The sequence below is a fragment of the Scyliorhinus torazame genome, chromosome 18, assembly GCF_047496885.1.
Source record: "Scyliorhinus torazame isolate Kashiwa2021f chromosome 18, sScyTor2.1, whole genome shotgun sequence".
Taxonomy (NCBI): domain Eukaryota; kingdom Metazoa; phylum Chordata; class Chondrichthyes; order Carcharhiniformes; family Scyliorhinidae; genus Scyliorhinus; species Scyliorhinus torazame.
In genome coordinates this window covers 19190163-19209657 of record NC_092724.1, presented here as the reverse complement: position 1 = coordinate 19209657, position 19495 = coordinate 19190163, and positions in this window count along the sequence as shown.

Here is a 19495-nt window from a genome sequence, read left to right as displayed (position 1 = left end):
GAGCACTGTTCTATAGAATCGCAACAGTGCAGACGGAGGCCATTTGGCCCATCAATCCTCCAAAAGAGCACTCTACCTAGGCCCACTAGCCCGACCTATCCTGGTAACCCCACACATTGATCATGGTCAATCCACCTAACCTGCAAATCTTTGAACTGTGGGAGGAAACCCATGCAGACACTGGGAGAACATGAAAACTCCACATGGTCACCCAAGGCTGGAATCAAACCTGGGTCTTTGGCACTGAGGCACCAGTGCTGATACAGCCTATTCAGAACACTGCTGAAACGCTACATTGAGAAATTGCTTGAAATTATGTGCAACCTGTAATGGGTGTTAAGTCATTGAGGAAAGGCATCTGATGAGATATTCCAGTATTCTTTTGTCCACTCTCCCAACCAGACTGTCAAAATTTACACACCTCACTGCGCCGAGGTCCCAGGTTCGATCCTGGCCCCGGGTCACTGTCTGGAGTTTGCACAATCTCTGCCTATCTGTGTGGGTCTCATCCCCACAACCCAAAGATGTGCAAGGTAGGTGAATTGGCCACACTAAATTGCCTCTTAATTGGAAAAAAAATAATTGGGTACTCTTTAAAAAAAAAAAAAAAAAAATTTTTAAGTTTTACTTCACACACACGACTTCACACACACGACCAATCAACGAAGCAAGAAATAAAAGCTCAAATCAAACATTGTTGTAAGGACTGGTTTATTTCAGATTTGAGGGCCTTTGATCATAGTTTTCACAGCAGTCAGGAGGTGCCTTGGCCAAGGTTTATTTACCCCAACCAAGATCACAAAAAACAATTCTGATTTTTATCAAGTTACTACTTGATATGCACAAATTGGCTGCCAGGTTTTTTTATTCTTTCATGTCCATTCTTAATTGCCCTTGAAAGGAGAAGGTGGTGATGAGTTGCTGCCTTGAACTGCTGAAGTCCATGGATGTACACCCACCATAATGCTCTGGGGACCCAGGTTCAAATCCCACCATGGCAGATAGTAAAATTTGAATTGAACAAAAATCTGACCATGAAACCATTGTCATTAAAAATCCACTCCTGTCCTTTAGGGAAGGAAATCTGCCATCCTTGCCTGGCGTGGCCTACCTGTGACTCCGGATCGCAGCAATGTGGTTGACTCTTAAATGCCCATCATGGATGGGCAATAAATGCTGGCCTAGCCAGCAATGCCCCCATCCAATGAATAATTTCAAAAACATATAGGCCAGATTTCTTTCCCTAAAGATCATTAGTGAACCTGATGGATTTTTACAACCATCGATGATGCTTTAAAAAAATTCTTCCAGGGGATGTGGGTGTCATTGACAAGGCCAGCAATTGTTACCCATTCCTAATTGCCCTTGAACTGAGTGACTTGGTAGGTCATGTCCGAGGGCAGTTAAGAGTCAACCACGGGGAGAATGTGCAAACTCCACACTGACAGTGACCCAGAGTCGGGATCGAACCTGTGACTCGGTGCCGTGAGGCAACCGTGCTAACCACTTGCGCCGCTGTGCTGCCCTCAGGAGGGCCTGATTAATTGACTGTAGCTGCACATATCATTTTTTGCACTCTCAAACAAATTCTCAGCCATCAATCTCATCAATTCGAAACCAAATGCCATAGGCCATTTCAAGCAATGACTTCGAAAACTGGCCAAAGTCCATTTTTATGTATCATTGTTGCTACTATCTAAATGGTATTCCAGAATTTGTTCACCACTGTGACCCAGAGTTATTTTTAAAGTTTTATCCAATTAAGGGGCAATTTAGTGTGGCCAATCCATCTACCCTGCACATCTTTGGGTTGTGGGGGTGAGACCCACACAGACGCAGGGAGAATGTGCAAACTCCACATGTACAGTGACCCGGGATCAGACCCGAGTCCCCGGCGGCGTGAGGCAGCAGTGCGCTACCATGTCACCTACCCCAGAGTTACGTAGTGACTGTCATGTCTTCACCAGGACTGTACCTGTTTTATTCAGTGGCAGACTTGTCCCTATTAGTACTGTACCCCAGTTTTATTCAGTGACATACCTCTCCCCACCAGTACTGTACCCCAATATTGTACAGTGATAACCCTGTCCCCACCCGTACCATACCCCAGTGTTGCACAATAATAGCTCTATGTACAGTGGGTGAAGGAAGCAAATTTGCTTCACTTTGCTGATGACAAAGATAGGCAAGACAGTTGTGAAGACACAGGTAGTTGCGAGGGAATGTAAATAGGTTAAGTGAGTGGGCAAAAATTTGGCAAATGATGTACAACATGGGAAAATGTAAACTTGTCCACTTTGGAGTGAAGAATAGAAAAGCAGTATATTAGTTAAATGGCGAGCGATTGCAAAGTGCTGCAGTACAGGAACCTGGGTGGCCTGGTGCATGGATCGGAAAAAGGTTAGCATGTAGATATAGCAAGTGATTAGGAAGCTAAATGGAATGTTGCTGTTTATATCAAGGGGAATTGAATTTAAAAGTAGGAACGTTTTGCTACAGTTATACAGGGTGTTGGTGATGCCACATCTGGAGTACTGTGTCCAGGTTTGGTCTCCTTACTTAAGAAAGGATATAATTGCATTAGAAGCAGTTCAGAGAAGGTTTACTTGTCTCTTTCCTGAGATTGGGGTTTTCTTATGAGGAGAAATTTGGTTGGGCAACTAGATTAGAGTTTACAAGAATGAGAAGTGATCTTACTGAAACATACAAGATTTGGGGCAGCACAGTAGCATAGTAGTTAGCACTGTTGCTTCACAGCTCCAGGGTCCCAGGTTCGATTCCTGGCTTGGGTCACTGTGCGGAGCCTGCACGTTCTCGCCGTGTTTGCGTGGGTTTCCTCCGGGTGCTCCGGTTTTCTCCCACAGTCCAAAGATGTGCAGGTTAGGTGGATTGGCCATGCTAAATTGCCCTTCGTATAGGTGGGGTTGCGGGGATAGGGTGGAGGTGTGGGCTTAAGTGGGGTGCTCTTTCCAAGGGCTGGTGCAGACTTGATGGGTCGAATGGCCTCCTGCACTGTAAATTCGATGATCTTCTATGATCCTGAGGGGTGGTAACAGGGTAGATGCTGAGAGGGTTTATGGGGGAGACTAGAGCTGGGGAACACAGCTTAAAAATAAGGGGTCTCCCATTTAGGATGAAAACGCGGAGAGCTGTTTCTGTGAGGGTAGGGAGTCTATTGAATTTGCTTCCCCAGAGAGCAGTGGAGTCTGGATCAATGAATATTTTAAGGCTGAGGTTGATAGATTCTTGATTGACAAGGGAGTCAAGGATATGGAGGGTAGACAGGAAAGTGGAGTTGAGGTTATGATCAGATCAGAAGGGTAGCACGGTGGTGCAGTGGTTAGCACTGCAGCCTCACGACGTAGAAGTTCCGGGTTCGATCCCAACCCTGGGTCAATGTCCGTGTGGAGTTTGCACATTCTCCCTGTGTTTACATGGGTTTCATCCCCACAACCCAAAGATGTGTAGGTCAGGTGGATTGGCCGTGCTAAATTGCCCCTTAATTGGAAAAAATGAATTGGGTACTCTGTTTTTAAATTTAAAAAATTTTTTTTTAATATATTAAAAATAAACTAACCTCTGATTTTGCCTCACCTTGAGTTTGCTGTGGGGGTTATCAATAGAGGATCAGATCACTCCAAATCTGAAGGGATGAGGAAATTACGCCACTGCTGTTAAAAGAGGGAAATCAAAAATACCTTGCTGTTTACAGATGAGTAATGAGAGAGAAATCAGGGCTGTTTAAATTAATCCCCCCTCTTTTTAAATAAATTTAGAGTACCCAATTCATTTTTTCCAATTACAGGGAAATTTGGCGTGGCCAATCCACCTACCCTGCACATCTTTGGGTTGTGGGGGCGAAACCCATGCAAACACGAGAATGTGCAAACTCCACCCAGAGCCGGGATTGAACCTGGGACCTTGGCGCCGTGAGGCAGCAGTGCTAACCACTATGCCACCGTGCTGCCCTTTAATCCCCTTCCTGACCTTAACACTAGGGAGTAACCAGATACACTGTTCAGCCTTCAGCACCTGCAGTCAATGATCTACATTGGCCCACAGTCCAGGAATGGCTCAACTTTAAAATTCTCAGGGCAGCACGGTGGCGCAGTGGTTAGCACTGCGGCCTCATGGAGCCGAGGTGCCAGGTTCGAATCCGGCTCTGGGTCACTGTCCGTGTGGAGTTTGCACATTCCGTGTTTGCATGGGTTTCACCCCCACAACCCAAAGATGTGCAGGATAGGTGGATTGGCCACGCTAAATTGCCCCTTAATTGGAAACTGAATGAATTGGGTATTCTAAATTTATGGGGGGAAAAACTTTAAAATTCTCGTCCTTGTTTCCAATTCCCTCCATGGCCTCCTCCAATCCTATCTCTGTAACTCTTTCCAGCCCAACACCCTTCTGTGATCTCTGCATTCCTCCAACTTGGGCCGCTTGTGCATTTTCAATTTCAATTGCTCTAACATTGGTGGCTGCGCTTCAGCTGCCAAGCCCCATGGCTCTGGAATTCCCTCCCTAAGATGCATCTCCTCTAAAATACTTTCACCAGGGTTTATTCCAATCCTAAAAAGCTTGGCGGCTCTTTATCAAGTTTTGTTTGATCACCCTCCTGTAATGACATTTTGGAAGCTTTATCATGTTAAACATGTAGAAATGCAAGCTGTTGTTGTATGGGTCGATTTATTGCGATTTGAACTATTTGCTGTTTGAATTATTTGCGTTGGCGGCAATGAACCTGTGACACAGCCAAGGCCCTCCCTTATCTGATCTTAAAAGTAGTGGCTGAGGGATAGATAGAGACACACACACACACACCCTGTACATGTCGAGCAGGGAAGTGGAGATGAGCCATATTTTGCTTCCTGAGACATACACCAGGGGCCTCAAAGCTATTGTCTTTATGAATGAATGATGCAGCGCCTGGAGGGTAACAGTTATACAGATTAAAGCTTTGTCCCCATTTTTTTGCATTGATTCTCAGTCGCTGGTGTATTAACAGCTAAATTGTGAATTTGAACAATGAGGCAACAGTGGCAAGAACAGCCCTTCCAAACCTCCTGACCCAGAAAACACATCAAATTAGCGTGCATGAAATGTAAACCACAATTAGACCAATAGTGCAACACTCCTAATGTCCTGCGCTAACATTCAAACTTTAAGAAACAAATTAATTAGTTATTGTATTTGCTATTTCTGGGATCCTGCTGTGCATACAATGGTTGCTGCATACACAACAATGATTACATAGTGAAAGGTGATTAATCGGTTGTGAGACATTTTGCGGCTTTTTCGAGGCATAAAGGACACTATCAATTCATTTTTTTTCTTTGCAAAGGTTCATAGAGCTTTGAGATCTAAGACTCTGGATGCCCACCATATAGACAGCTCATCCAACATTTCCCTCAATGTTGACCACTATAGTGATAGAGATGTGGACTGAGGCCACTGATGTGTTTCAGACAATGTTTGTGAAGAGATGGGAGTTAGATTGAGGGATATGGTGGGTAGGTAGGCTGGACGTATCGGATGAGAAGTTGGGAATGATGGATATGGTGAGTAGTTGGGTTTGACAGACACGTTGAGTGGATGGGATTGAGGAATATGGTGAGAAGGTGAGTTATCCAGAGACCAGATAGGTTGAGAAAAACACGAGAGTCCACTCCAAAACAAAGCTTACCATTTTTTTTGCCTTGAATGCAGCAAGACTTGCACATTGGTCCAGATTTATTGATGTTGAACTGATTCTGTTCTCATCTGGGATGCCTCTAACCAGAAAACAGGCCAGAATCATTTTCTTCTTTTCACGGCCTTTTCGAGGTGTGCCAAGATCAATCTCATCTCCCATAAATAGAAATCCCATCCTACACCATTGACCGGATTTTTTTAAAATTCATTTACGGGATGTGGATGTCACTGGTTAGGCCAGTATTTATTGTCCATCCCTAGATGCCCTTCAGGAGGTAGTGATGAGCTGTCTCCTTGAACCGCTGCAGTCCCTGAGGTGTGGGTACACCCACAGTGCTGTTAGGGAGGAAATTCCAGGATTTTGCCCCAGCGACAGTGAAGGAACGATGATATATTTCCAAGTCCAGGTGGTGAGTGAGTTGGAGGGGAACCTCCAGGTACTGGGGCTCCCAGGCATCTGCTGCTCTTGTCCTTCTAGATTGTTGTGGTCGTGGGTTTGGAAGGTGCTACCTAAGAAGCCTTGGCAAGTTACTGCAGTGCATCTTGTAGATGGTACACATGGCTGCCACTTCGTCGGTGGTGAAGGGTTTGAATGTTTGTTGAAGGGGGAGCAATCAAGCGGGCTGCTTTGACCTGGATGATGTCAAGCTTCTTGAGTGTTGTTGAAGCTGCACTCATCCAGACAAGTGAAGAGTATTCCATCACACTCCTGATTTAGTCTTTGGGAGGGGGGGGGTCGGGGGGGGGGGGGTCATGAGGTGAGTTGCTCGCTGTAGGATTCCTAGCCTTTGACCTGTCCTGGTAGCCACAGTATGAAAATGGCTAGTCCAGTTCAGTTTCTGATCAATCGGATGGAAGGTGAGATTTTGGATGTACTTTTCTTTTTGAGAAGTAGTGACACATCAAAGAGAGGCTCAAAAAAGGACACCCTCTGTGAAATCACCAGATTAACAAGACTGAAAATCCCATTGTGACCTCACTCACGTGGCAACAGCCCATTTAGGGCTCATCCTGGTCCAACCTCAATGTTTAAGTGTGTGATTGTGTGCGTGGCAATTCTGCCTTTCTCACTTACAATTATGCCAAAATTTCTTCTCGCCCGAAATAATCAGTTAACCATTTTAAGATGTTCTCCCTCCAACTTAATACCATGCTTTCAATGCTTGAGCTGCCAGGCTTGTCAGAACTCCACCACAGATTGTGCACCAGTTGTGTGCAACCTTTAACTTGTTGACTTGGAGCAGATACTTGACCAGGGTGGCTTGCATTGGTCTGCACTCTGCAAACTGAATCCTGAGGGGTAAGTAGACAGAGCTGAAGACTCAAAGATGGGTTGGGTTTGTTTGGATACATGTAAATGCTGGGAGGAGAGGAATAGTTGCAGTTGCAGCCTGGAGAGACTGACTATGTTTAATGAATGAGTAGCACTGAAGGTTGTCATTGGTGCCATTTTATTTTTATTTTTTGACCTCAACAAGATGAGGGATGGAGCATTTTAATTTTGTCCACCTGCTATCAACATCAACCAAGTACCAAAGGAGTTGGATACAGAGCAGACCTCGTTCTACACTTCCATCAAACACTCCCAGGACTGGTACAGCACGGGGTTAGATACAGAGTAAAAAGTTCCCTCTCTACTGTCCTGATCAAACACTCCTAGGACTGGTACAGCACGGGGTTAGATACAGAGTAAAAAGCTCCCTCTATACTGTCCCCATCAAACACTCCCAGGACAGGTACAGCAAAGGGTTAGATACAGAGTAAAAAGCTCCCTCTATACGAGTTCACCTGACCCACAACTTTTAATAGATTGTGGTATGGGGAGCACACGGCCCACTCTACAGGTGTGGTACAGCAGAAATGGAAAAGTATTTTTTAAAGCAAAACAATGTTTCTTCTATGAGCTCACGTTAACCTTTTTCAAACATACAGTGAACATCTTAGCAACCATTAATTCAAATACAACCCCCAAAGAATACACCGCTACGTAATCCTTAAGCTGTCCTTTAAACATCCATAAGACTTAAAAACAAAACCTTTAACAGAAGCACATCAGGTTAACATCACTACTGAGAGCAGTTATTTGTTTTAAATCACCAAAGGATCGATTTACAGTTTTTAGTTTACAGAGAGAGAGGCTAATACCCCTTCTGGCTGTGACTGCACCTATCCAGCTCTGAAAACGAAACTAAAACACACCCTGCAGCAAACAGCCTAAAACGAAAGTAAAAAGCTGACAGGCAGCCCAGCTCCACCCACTCTCTGACATCACTGCAGTAGTAAACACCCATTTCTTTTTTTTTAATAAATGCTTTATTCAACTTTTTCCAATCAGTCTTTTTACATAACAAAAATAGAAATACAGATGGTAATAAAAAATAACAATAAGCATAGCCCAAAGCTTCCAATAAAACTAATTACAAAACAGAAAAAAAAATGTTTTACCCAGAACAAGGTAGGTTTTGTCTCCATGCCCAACTCACATTATATCAACAGTAACATCCCCCCCCCCCTCCCCCCCCCCCCCCCCCCCAGAATGCTGCTGCTGCTGAAACTTACTGCTCCCCTAGAAAGTCAAGGAAAGGTTGCCACGCCAGGAGAACCCCATCAAGGACCCTCTCAAGGCGAACTTTATTCGCTCCAGGCTGAGGAACCCCGCCATATCGCTAACCCAGGTCTCCACGCTCGGGGGATTCGAGTCCCTCCACATTAACAAAATCCGTCTCCGGGCTACCAGGGAGGCAAAGGCCAGTTCCTCGGCCTCTTTCGCTTCCTGCACTCCCGGATCCTCTGTCGCCCCAAATATCGTTACCGTCGGACTCGCCTTCACCCAAGCGTCCAGAACCGTGGACATCACCCTTGCAAACCCCACCTGTTTTCTAAGGAAGTCCCGAACCTGAAGGTGCCTGAACGCATTCCCCGGGGGCAGGCCGAACCTGTCCTACAGCGCCTGCATGCTGGGGAAAGCCCGTCTATAAACAGGCCCCCCATCCTCCTAATATCTGCCCTATACCAGCCTTGGAACCCCCCATCCATCCTACCCGGAGCAAATCTGTGGTTATTCCGTATGGGGGTCCACACAGAGGCACCTTCCTCTCCCCTATGTTTCCTCCACTGCCCCCAGATCCTCAGCGCCGCCGTCACCACCGGACTTGTGGTGTATCGCGCCGGCGAGAACGGCAGCGGAGCCGTAACAAGTGCCCCCTAAGCTGGTGCCTCTACACGTCGCCGCCTCCAACCGCCCCCACGCCGCCCCCTCCTCCATCATCCATTTCCTGATCATGGCCACATTGGCCGCCCAGTAATAACCGCAGAAGTTCGGCAGAGCCAGTCCCCCCCCCCCCCCCCCCCCCCCGCCCTGCCCCGGCTACGCTCCAAGAATACCCTTTTGACTCGCGGGGTTTTATTCGCCCACACAAATCCCGTCACAATCCTATTCACCCGCTTAAAGAATGACTTGGGGAGGAAAATGGGGAGGCCCTGAAATACGAAGAGGAACCTGGGGAGAACCGTCATCTTCACAGTCTGCACCCGTCCCGCCAGGGAATGTGGGAGCATATCCCACCTTTTAAACTATCCCTCGACCTGCTCCACTAGCCGGGTTAAGTTGAGCCTGTGCAGGGCATCCCAGTTCCTGGCCACTTGTATGCCCAAGTACTGAAAGCTCCTCTCCACTATCCTGAGCGGGAGCTCCCTCAGTCTCTCCTCCTGGCCCCTACCGTGGACCACGAACAGCTCAATCTTCCCCACGTTCAACTTCTACCCCGAGAACCTCCCAAAGTCCTCCGGATCCGCATGACCTCCCCCATCCCCTCTAGCGGGTCCGAAATATACAACAGCAGGTCATCCGCGTAGAGGGAGACCCGGTGCTCCTCCCCTCCGCGCACCAGTCCCCTCCAATCCCCCGAAGTACTGAGCGCAATGGCCAGCGGCTCAATTGCCAGGGCAAACGGGGACAGGGGACACCCCTGTCTCGTCCCCCGGTGCAGCTGAAATATTCCGACCTCACCTGGTTTGTGGACACACTCGCTACAGGGGCCTGGTTCAGCAGCTTGACCCACCCGATAAATCCCTCCCCAAATCCAAACCTGCCTAGCGCCTCCCACAGATACACCCACTCCACCCTGTCAAAGGCCTTCTCCGCGTCCATCGCAGCCACCACCTCCACACACACCCCCCCCCCCCCCCCCCCCCCCCCCCTCCGAGGGCATCATGATAATATTCAGGAGCCTCCTCACGTTCGTGTTCAGCTGCCTGCCGTTAACAAAACCCATCTGGTCCTCCCGAATCACTCCCGGGACACAGTCCTCTATTCTGGTATAAACACCCATTTCTGAAAGGTACTCTCACATGACAACATGTATGAGCAAAGGGTTAGATACAGAGTAAAAAGCTCCCTCTATATTCTCCCCATCAAACATTTTGCCCCCACAACCCAAAGATGTGCAGGTTAGATAGATTGGCCACGTTAAATTGTCCCTTAATTGGAAAAAACTAATTGGGCACTCTAAATTTAAAAAAAAAAAAAATCAGGGTTAGATACAGAGTAAAAAGCTCCCCCTACATTGTTCCCATCAAACATTCCCAGACTCCCAGGACAGGTACAGCACAAGGTTAGATACAGAGTAAAACTCCCCAGCACTGTCCCCATCAAACACTCCCAGGGCAGGTACAACACTGGGTTAGATACAGAGTAAAAATTATTTCACTCTGTCCCTTCAAACACTTCCAGGGTAGGTACAACTCAGGATTAGACATAGAGTAAGAATCCCCATCAGACAGGCCTACATACATCTCTTCATTCCGGACTGGATCCAAATCCTTTCCCAGAAGTGGACAGTTGCGTAGCTACACTGCTGCGCTGCCCATGCAATAGAAGAGACAAGTTAATTAAGAACTGTTGCTAAAAGGGTTAAATTACGACGACCGGTTACATTGAACTCCAGTACAGAAAATTAAGGGATAATCTAATTGAGGTGTTTTGTGACCATCTTTAAAAATATTTTTTTCATGGGATGTGGGGAAGCCAGCATTTCTTGCCAATCCTTAATCAGCCTTGGGAAGATGGTGGTGGTGAGCCGTCCGCCTTCTTGAAACATTGCCATTCATGCCGTGTAGGTACAGCCACAGTGCTGTTAGTTAATGGGAGTTGGTAGGCTGGATGGAGAATAAGTTCACAGCAAGGGGTCATAAATTGAAAATGATAGGTGGCCATTCAAGGGTGATGTCAGGAAGCACTTGGTCACACATAGATTTTTGTTTTTTATTCAGATACAAGTGGGTTGCTGGAGCTGAGGTACAGACCAAACTGAATGGCATAGCAGGCTTGAGTGGTTAAATGGCCTCCCCTTCCTCCAGTTGTTCTAATTCCCTACCCAGAATCCATTTTGTGTGTCCCGGTATCTGTCCTACATTTTCCTTTTGCTAGTTTGTGTCCGCATCACCACATCTTTCAGCTATGGTTTAATGTGTAGTTTTAAATCTACTGTATCACTCGTCCTATCCTCTTAGATCAGTACAGGGCTGAGTGATGCATTTACATCTACCTGAGAGGGCAGACGGGACATCATCCGAAAGAACCTCCTAACAGCGCGGCATTCCCTAAGACATCGGCCTGCATTTTAGACTCGACTCCAGAGAGAGGCTTTTTGGTGATGTTCAGAGAACAGGAATTCATGTTATTTTTGAAGCAGTATTTTGGACGATGGTCATCACATGACCATTGTGCGTGTGTCCATAGAACCCCGACAGTGCCGAAGGAAGCCATTCGGCCCATCGAGTCTGCACCAACCCTCCGAAAGAGCACTCCACCCCACTCCCCCACCCTATCTCCATCACCCCACACATTGATCATGGCCAATCCACCTAACCTGCATATCTTTGGACTGTGGGAGGACACCCACGCGGACACTGGGAGAACGTGCAAACTCCACATAGACAGTGACCCAAGGTCGGAATCGAAACCGGGTCCCTGGTGCTGTGAGGCAGCAGTGCTAACCACTGTGCCACCCCCTGTTATTAAAGTTCCCTCTGTTAAACTTTTGACCAAAAGCCTCTGACTGTCTTCTGTTAGAATCAAAGAAGGTTTAATACTTTGTGTCCATGCCGGCCAAGAAACGAGCCACGCAGGCCTAACCCCAGCATTTGGTATGTAGTTTGCAGGTTACGGCCCTTGATGTGCCTATCCAGACACCTTTTAAATGAGTTGAACATTTTTGCCTCTACTGATCTTTCAGGCAGTGGGTTTCAGACCCCACAACCCTCAGGATGAATATAATTTGTACTCAACTCTCCTCTAATCTTACACCAATCATTTTAAATCTATGTCCCCGTGTCCAGTGTTTTTCAAACGTCTTTGCCCGCGACACCATTTCCGCTTATCTTTAATGCGACAGGTGAGCCTGTTAGGTCCTCACAATCGCACATTTTGCAATTCAATGTTACATTTTTGTTAAGGACTTCCAGGTGATGATTTAGGTTCTCGCTGCATCCTTTGAAAAACAATCAAGAGGTTTTTCCTCAACTCGCCATGCTTAGTCTCAAAATGCCTTTGCAGTTTTGAGGGTTTTAAACTCTCATTTGCCTGTAATTCCCTGCACATAACACATGGGCTTTGCATACTGATACACATTGGCACAATTGACAAAGCCATACCTCAAGCAATCATCTTTATACCGTCTTGTTCCTGATTTGGTTTTTTTTATACACATTTAGAGTACCCAATTAATTTGTTCCAATTAAGGGGCAATTTAGCATAGCCAATTCACCTACCCTGCACATCTTTGGGTTGCGGGGGCGAAACCCACGCAAACACGGGGAGAATGTGCAAACTTGACACGGACAGTGACCCAGAGCCGGAATTGAACCTGGGACCTCGGCAAAGTGAGGCAGCAATGCTAATCACTGCGCCACCGTGCTGCCCTGATTTCAGTTTTTTTCTTTGGTTGTTCAACAGGCCCTGGAGTTCTGTACAGAGCTAACACTAGCACGGTTTTGTTCTGCAATGGACACTCCTGAGCAGCTCTCTGTAATGGATTCAGTTGTGAGATCCTGGACTGTTTGTGTCTCTGTCCCTCTGTTCTTTATAACAAAGCAATCCATCTTCAGTTCTTCACAGTCCCGTTGCCGCTCACTTACAGCTAGAAAATGGAGGAATCTCTCCTCGGTGATTTTTGCCAAAAGCACAGATGTAAACAGGGCGCGTGACATCAATGTACGCACTGGACTTGTTGCCGGAAGACTGTGTCGTTCAATTTAAAAGCAGGTTGTGACCGGCATTCTCAATTTAAAAGTCGGTCATGGATGTTAGGCGTTGGGAACATCACGACCGATCGCTCAGTGACCCTCCCAACACCCGCCCACGAGCTGCAGTTTGAAAAGCCCTGTTCTGGTTTCTGACCTCTTTGCTAAACATCGAAACTAGGAGCAGGAGGGGAGGCCAGTCAGACCTTCAAGATGTCCGCCATTCAATATGATCGTGGCTGATTCTCCATCTCAATGCCTTATTTCTCCCCATACCCCTTGATGCCATTAAAATCTGAAACATTATCTATCTCTTTCTTCAATACATTCAGTGATTTTTGGCCTCCGCAGTCTTCGGTGGTAGAGAATTCCACAGGTTTGCTACCGGTTTGAGTGACAAAATTCTTCTTCATCTCAGTCCTAAATGGTCTAACCCGTATCCTTTTTCTCTTAATATATTTAGAGTACCCAATTATTTTTCTTTTCCAATTACGGGGCAATTTAGCGTGGCCAATCCACCTAACCAGCACATCTTTGGGTTGTGGGGACGAAACCCACGCAAACACGGGGAGAATGTTCAAACTCCACACGAACAGTTACCCAGAGCCGGGATTCGAACCCGGGTCCTCAGCGCTGTAGTCCCAGTGCTAACCACTGCGCCGCGTGCCGACTCCTAAACCGTATCCTGAGACAGTATCACCTGGTTCTAGATTCCCCAAGCAGGGAAAGCATCCTCCCTGCACCTAGTCTGTCCAGCCCTGTTAGAAATTTAGACATTTCAAACAGATTTCCCCATTTTTCTGAACTCCAATGAACCCAGACCCAGTCGAACCAATCTCCCCTCCTAGGACAGTCCGCCAACCCAGTATTAGCCTAGTGAACCTCCGCTGCACTCCCTCTGTAGTCTTTGGTGGGGAGATGTTTAAGGGGCGCCTTGGCAAGTACGTGAATAGGATGGGTTATCAGGGATACGGACCCCGAAGGTGTAGAAGGTTTTAGGTTAAACGGACAGCATGATCGGCACAGGCTTGGAGGGCCGAAAGGCCTGTTCCTATGCTGCCATTTTCTTTGTTCTTTGAGACCAAAGCTATGTGCAATACTCCAGATGTGGAGATTATCTCCTATAAAGTGTGCATGGTGAAGACCGGGAGGGAGGAGCAGCAGAGACTGGTGGACTCCATTCTTGAGATGGATTACCAGTACTCACTTGTCCCAAACTTTAGCAAGTAAGAAAAAGCTGCAGACACAGTTCGATCTATTGGCAACTGACATCTGTGACACTTGAGGGGCATGTTTTACGAATACGGGGAGGTCGTCAGCTCACCAGATGAAATGACAGGTGGCTTCCCAGATCGTATAGGTATGCAACACGAGTGGCAGCCTGGTTTCTGCCTCTCCTCAGGTTATTGCGGTGTTTGAATTGTTTTATCATAGTCTCTATTGATCAGAGTCTCCGGCTGAGGGAATGGTCATTTTTAAACAAATTTAGAGAATTGACTGCGTGCGTCGCACTCCTAGTTGACGCCGACTTGGAGGGGGCGGAGCATCCGAAAAAATGACACCGACCCCGATTCAATGGTAAACGGGGATTCTCCGCCCGATCGGGGCAGCAGGGTGGCGCAGTGGGTTAGCCCTGCTGCCTCACGGCGCTGAGGTCCCGGGTTCGATCCCGGCCCTGGGTCACTGTCCGTGTGGAGTTTGCACATTCTCCCCGTGTTTGCGTAGGTTTCGCCCCCACAACCCAAAGATGTGCAGGCTAGGTGGATTGGCCACGCTAAGTTGCCCCTTGATTGGAAAAAATTAATTGGGTACTCTAAATTTAAAAAAAAAAAGTGTCACTCCAGGACTTGAACACAAAAATCTTGGCTGGCATTCCAGTCCAGACCCAAGGGAGTGCCCCTCTGTTGTAGCGCTGCTGTGCTGTCTTTAGGGTAAGATGTTAAACTGAGGTCCCATGTTGAACTGAGGTCCCATCAGTTAGATGTATGACTCTATTTCGAAGTAAGACCTAGGGAGTTCTCCCCAGTTTCCTGGCTAATATTTATTCCTCAATCAAAAACAGATAATCTGATCATTATCACATTGCGGTTTGTGGGATCTTCCTGTGTGCAAATTGGCTGCCCCGCTTCCTACGTTCCAACAGCGACTCCACTTCAACAGTATTTCATTGGCGGCAAAGCACTTTGAGACATCTAGTGGCCGTGACAGGTGCTACAGAAATGCAAGTCTCAAAATATTACCTTTGACAAGCAGCGATCCTTTTAACTCCTTGATATTAACCCTGAAATCATAATCTTTAACCGCCTGGGCTGACAAAGTAATGTTCAGGCCCCACCATCGATGCGACTGGTTCCATCTTCCTTGGACACTCCATGTAAATCTAACGGCTCTGAGCTCAGAGCCCACGATGAAGCTTGGACTTTACACCTCAGGACCCACCAGCAGCGACTGACCTGAACCCAACCAAGAGATCACACCAACAAAAGTGGTGGGCTTGATGTTTCGGGAATTTTCCACAGGGCTTACCATCTGAAACACAAGTCAGCAACAATATTGTCTTGGCTTGGATTTGATGGAGAGTCTCCATTGAAATTGTAGCGTAGGAGGAGGTGGTCATTCTGCCCTCGATGCTGGTGGATACTGCATCACAGCTTATTTTATATTCCTTCTTTTCAAATATTGATCCCCTTTCATTTTAAATTGTGCTTCACTCTCTTCCCCCAATAGCCAATTGTGGTGAAACCTTCCATGTTCTATACACGGTAGCATTGTGGATAGCACAGTTGCTTCACAGCTCCAGGGTCCCAGGTCCGATTCCGGCTTGGGTCACTGTCTGTGCAGAGTCTGCATGTTCTCCCCGTGTCTGCGTGGGTTTCCTCCGGGTGCTCCAGTTTCCTCCCACAGTCCAAAGATGTGCAGGTTAGGTGCTTTGGCCATGCTAAATTGCCTTTAGTGTCCAAAATTGCCCTTAGTGTTGGGTGGGGTTACTGGGTTATGGGGATAGGGTGTGTAGCCATGTAAAATGGCTGCGTTCCGATTAATCTGGCCAAAACCCAGTTTAAAACGGCTAACCCGAAAGACTGCTGGGAAAAGCAGCCAAGAAGACACAAGCAGGCAGCTGCAGACAGTTTTGCATATTCGGCTCTGGGAAGGTAGCCCAGATCGATACTCAGGGCTATCAACAGCCCATCAACCCAGGTATTTGCAGTTGCATTCAGGACTGTTTGCAGCCAATCTATTCAGACATCCACAGTTAAATCAGCTATCCCCGGGAACAATTGCAACATATTAGCAATTGAATACCGGGCCAGACCTGTTGGCGCCTGCAGTGGCCGAAACAAAGACAGGTGAGCGACCACCCCCCGATCGAGGAATCGCCTCACCATTGGACACATCGACCCCAGAGATTGGGGACAGAATCCAATCACTTGGGACTCCGGGTCAAGGGCCGCCCCGGGAGGCGGGAAGCCCCTGGGCCCTATAAAAGTGAAGGTCCAAGTTCAGATCTCTCTCTCTCCTCTTCGCCTGCTCGAGACCTTCGCAAGACCAGCCACCGGCAACTGTAAGTTTGAATCCAACGATCGCTATCCGGTAGAGACACCTAGCCACCGACCTGTAGCAGCCTTTTGAATCCCGCGGGCCAGATTTGATTGGACAAGCCATTTGTTTCCCCGACCTGGTGGGCTCTTCCTAAAGTTACGTATTGGCCAGTAGTGATAGGTTTATTATATAAATAGTAGTATTAGGGTATTAATATTGCTTGTTGTATATAATAAATGACTGTTGTTTTAATCCTTACTAAGCGGTGTGCTGTATTATTAATCATAACCTGAACTTGAACCACGTGGCGGTATCATAGATACCTGGCGACTCATGAGCAACGGTGACGTAAACAGAGCAAATAGACTAAGGTTAAAAAGAGCAACAGGTGTAGGTGTTGACCTTGGGTGGGGTGCTCTTTCCAAGAGCTGGTGCAGACTTGATGGGCCGAATGGTCTCCTTCTGCACTGTAAATTCTATGAAATTCTATGAATATCTCCATTCAAGAGATTTCCTTCTCCCTCATTTTCGCAGTGGAAACCCTCAGTCTTAGTCCTGATTTATGCACAGTAAGGTCTCCAGGTTTCAGCGGCCCTTTTACTGGTCTCTCCTGTTGGTGTTCCCCCACCTTGCTGTTGCTCCTGGCCCTGCGGAAGACACTGATCGCCCCCCATGCTCGCCCTCATTCCCTATCACCGTCATCTTCCTCAGGAACGGTGACTGTGACAAACCCAAGATTTGAATGAATGGGTTACATTTCCAGTACTAGACAAGCCACTTGGGGGGTTTGGAAGTTCAAATTCCACCATGGACAAGTTGTGATAACAAAATTGGGTAAATCTGGTTAATTTGTGGGTTGGCAAGAGAAGTAATTTGCAACACAAGTGGTTTACTAATGTCAGTTAGAGAATAGAACCTGCCATTTCTGTCTGGTAGAACCTGCCATTTCTGTCTGGTCTGGCCCACAATGGCCCACAACTGACTCCAATGGTGGTTGACTCCTAATGTGCTCAGGGTAAGAAAGGATGGATAATAAATAATGTGCTGCCCACATCTCAAGCATAAATTATAATTTAAGAAATATCTAATTCATTAAGTGCAGGTAATTGAAATGAGAATGTGTTATGATCTGTTAGAGTGTACACTCAAGGGTTAGTAGCATTGTCACGCCCACCCCCCATTGGTGCTTCGTGTTAAAAGATTCTCAATGCAATGGAAAGGATGCTTAGACAATATAAACCAAGGAAATGGATAAAAGTGTCTTGCTGGTGGATACAAAGCTCGCAGCAGTGTCACCTTTCACTATTCCTTCATTGTCACAAGGTCAAACTCCTGGGATATAAAGCATCAGTTTGCGGAAGCTCCTTCACTACACTGGGCTATGGAGATGTGAGTGGATAATGGGACTGAGTGCAGTGCTCTCCAGCACAATCTGATCTCTGTGCTGTACAATTCTAGGATTTCATCCTTAGAAGACGACCAATGAATTGGACAGAAATCAGCGGCAGGAACTTTGAGCCGGTTTGTGCCTGTTCCGAAAGGGAAGGTTGAGTGCAATTTATATAACCCGGCCAATGAATTTCCTCAGCTCAGTTTCAAGCATCAAACAGGATCTGCGACTTTCTTGGTCTGTGTGACATCAATGTTGAGCCGTGGATGGAATGAGACAAAAGGCTGACTTTCCCCTCCACCCACTTGATTATTCATCCATCTGAACTCGCACCCACTCTCATTGCTCTGGAGGTGAACCTCACTCACCTTGGCTTCTCTCCTGCCATCACGGTCAAAGACAGAGTGAAGATTAACCAGCACCTGAAACTTCATCTGCATGTGGCATTTTCAGGAAAGAGCAGCATTGACTTTTGTACTCGTTCCACGAGGCATCCAGACGAGCAGCAGTTAATCTGTCTGCTCACGTTGACGATTGTTTGAGAAGGCTATGAATTTAATTGAGACCTGTTTATAGTTTTAATCTCACCAAATGTCTTCGCTCACCTTCTAAACGTTCCATTCCGGATAAGGGACGGCAAACACCAGTTAACCGCTTGGATCCTTGCCCAATTGGCAAGCTTCTCGTTACGTGACTGGATTGGATTCTGCTGATCTCCTTCCACCCCCCTCCCCACCTGTCACCACCCCCACCAATAACGTTTCAATTATCAATCTTCCAAACGCATGATTTGAAAATAGTTAGTGAGGCTGAGCAATTTGTAATGAACTAATCCCACTGCCCAGCCTCTCTCTCTGTACCCTGAATCAGTGGCAAGAAATGGGAAGGAAATTATTAGAACGATTCCATGTCAGTTGTGGCCCAGTGGGTGGCACTCTCGCCTCTTAGTTAAAAGATCAAGGGTGGGATTCTGCGTCCCACCAGGCCCATTTTTTGGCATGGCGTGGTGTGCCCCTGCCAGCAACGGGATCCTCAGTCCCGGCAGTCGGCCATATGGGATTTCCCTTTGTGGCAACCCCCACGCCGTCGAGAAATCCGTGGGCATGAAAGTGCTGCCGGCGAAGCAGAGGATCCCGCCGACCGAGTATCCCGCAGTCTGTGTTCAAGTCCCGCACCAAAGGCCTTGAGCGCATAATTGAGGCTTGCATTCCCCAGTGTTGAGGGCTTGCTGCATTGTCAAAAGTACCACCTTGTGGGTGAGATGCTAAATCAAGGCCCTGCCTAACCTCCAAAGTGGATGCAATAGATCCCATGACACTATTTAGAAGAGCAGGTGAGTTCTGGGGCCAGAATCTATGTCGCATGGACTGCAGCGGTTCAAGAAGACAGCTCCCACCTTCTTGGGGACAGTTAGGAATGAACAGTAAACATTGCTAGTGATGCCCAAATTCCAGAAACAAATGATAAAAAGCAAACTACTAGTTCACTCAGACGGTTGTGAATCTTTGGAACACCCTATCACAGAGAGATATGGATACTCAGTTGTTGTGTATATTCACGACCGGGATCAATAGGTTTTTGGGTACCAAATGAATTAAGAAATATGGGGATAGAGTAGGGAAGTGGGGTTGAGGT